The sequence below is a fragment of the Xyrauchen texanus genome, chromosome 32 (genome assembly GCF_025860055.1).
Source record: "Xyrauchen texanus isolate HMW12.3.18 chromosome 32, RBS_HiC_50CHRs, whole genome shotgun sequence".
In the NCBI taxonomy this organism is placed as follows: Eukaryota; Metazoa; Chordata; class Actinopteri; order Cypriniformes; family Catostomidae; genus Xyrauchen; species Xyrauchen texanus.
The window spans coordinates 29,611,731-29,614,230 of NC_068307.1; the positions used below are offsets into that span (position 1 = coordinate 29,611,731).

General features: G+C 41.8%; 1 protein-coding gene across 1 annotated transcript in view; it reads right to left on the reverse strand.

Annotated features, from left to right (window-relative positions):
• Window positions 1–2,500, reverse strand: part of LOC127626120 (palmitoleoyl-protein carboxylesterase notum1a-like) — a 25,405-nt gene that overhangs the window by 22,215 nt on the left and 690 nt on the right. The gene's annotated exons all lie outside the window — the stretch shown is intronic.

The following is a 2,500-nucleotide window of genomic DNA, read 5'->3' on the forward strand; positions in this document are numbered from 1 at the left end:
TTCAGTCCCTACTATAGGATGTGCACACACACACACACACACACACACACACACACACACACACTATAAACTATTCAGTCCCTACTATAGGATGCGCACACACACACACACACACACACACACACACACACACTATAATCTATTCAGTCCCTACTATAGGATGTGCACACACACACACACACACACACACACACACACACTATAAACTATTCAGTCCCTACTATAGGATGCACACACACACACACACACACACACACACACTATAATCTATTCAGTCCCTACTATAGGATGTGCACACACACACACACACACACACTATAAACTATTCAGTTCCTACTATAGGATGCACACACACACACACACACACACACACACACACACACTATAAACTATTCAGTTCCTACTATAGGATGCACACACACACACACACACACACACACACACACACTATAATCTATTCAGTCCCTACTATAGGATGTGCACACACACACACACACACACACACACACACACACACTATAAACTATTCAGTCCCTACTATAGGATGCTACACACACACACACACACACACACACACACTATAATCTATTCAGTCCCTACTATAGGATGTGCACACACACACACACACACACACACACACACACACACACTATAAACTATTCAGTCCCTACTATAGGATGTGCACACACACACACACACACACACACACACACACACACACACACACACACACTATAAACTATTCAGTCCCTACTATAGGATGTGCACACACACACACACACACACACACACACACACACACACACACACACACACACACTATAAACTATTCAGTCCCTACTATAGGATGTGCACACACACACACACACACACACACACACACACACACACACACACACACACTATAATCTATTCAGTCCCTACTATAGGATGTGCACACACACACACACACACACACACACACACACACACACACACTATAATCTATTCAGTCCCTACTATAGGATGCACACACACACACACACACACACACACACACACACACTATAATCTATTCAGTCCCTACTATAGGATGTGCACACACACACACACACACACACACACACACACACTATAATCTATTCAGTCCCTACTATAGGATGTGCACACACACACACACACACACACACACACACACACACTATAAACTATTCAGTCCCTACTATAGGATGTGCACACACACACACACACACACACACACACACACACACACACACACACACACACACACTATAAACTATTCAGTCCCTACTATAGGATGTGCACACACACACACACACACACACACACACACACACACACACACACACACACACACTATAAACTATTCAGTCCCTACTATAGGATGTGCACACACACACACACACACACACACACACACACACACACACACACACACACACACACACACACTATAATCTATTCAGTCCCTACTATAGGATGTGCACACACACACACACACACACACACACACACTATAATCTATTCAGTCCCTACTATAGGATGCACACACACACACACACACACACACACACACACACACTATAATCTATTCAGTCCCTACTATAGGATGTGCACACACACACACACACACACACACACACACACACACACACACACTATAATCTATTCAGTCCCTACTATAGGATGCACACACACACACACACACACACACACACACACACACTATAATCTATTCAGTCCCTACTATAGGATGCACACACACACACACACACACACACACACACACACACACACACTATAATCTATTCAGTCCCTACTATAGGATGTGCACACACACACACACACACACACACACACACACACACACACACACACACACACACTATAATCTATTCAGTCCCTACTATGAGGGAGAAAAAAATCTGGTACTACTTTGACGACATAAAAACATCATCCCAGAGCTCAACCCGTCACATCCTCAGCTCAACACTTCTGTGTGTACACAAACAAACGTGTGTAAATCACTGGAAGTGGAAGTGAGATAGATTCCCAGATTCCACACATCTGTCATGTTAGCATGGTCAGAATGAACGTATTATTAATCAGAATCAGATTGTGGTATTTGCCCTGGGTGGTCTGTATTTGTTCAGTACTGTGGTAAAATGGTTTACGTGTTTTTAACACTTGTATGTTATGTGCTTTTGAAGATCTGCAAAAGAAAATTGATTGAACTTGAATCCCTGATTGTGCCAATATTATCTACATTATATGTAATGTTTTTAACCATAGCTCAGTCTGAGTATACTTATTATTATTACTGAAATCATCAACCTCATTTCTGAAACACATGCATCATTACCGCAACACATGTTCATTTAATGTATGGAAAAATAGTCGTTTGCTTTTAACTGCATGTGCAGAATCTGCAGAGAGATTTCATTTAAGAACTTTCATCTGAAACATATTCCAGTACTGACACTGTTTAGTTTAGACATCA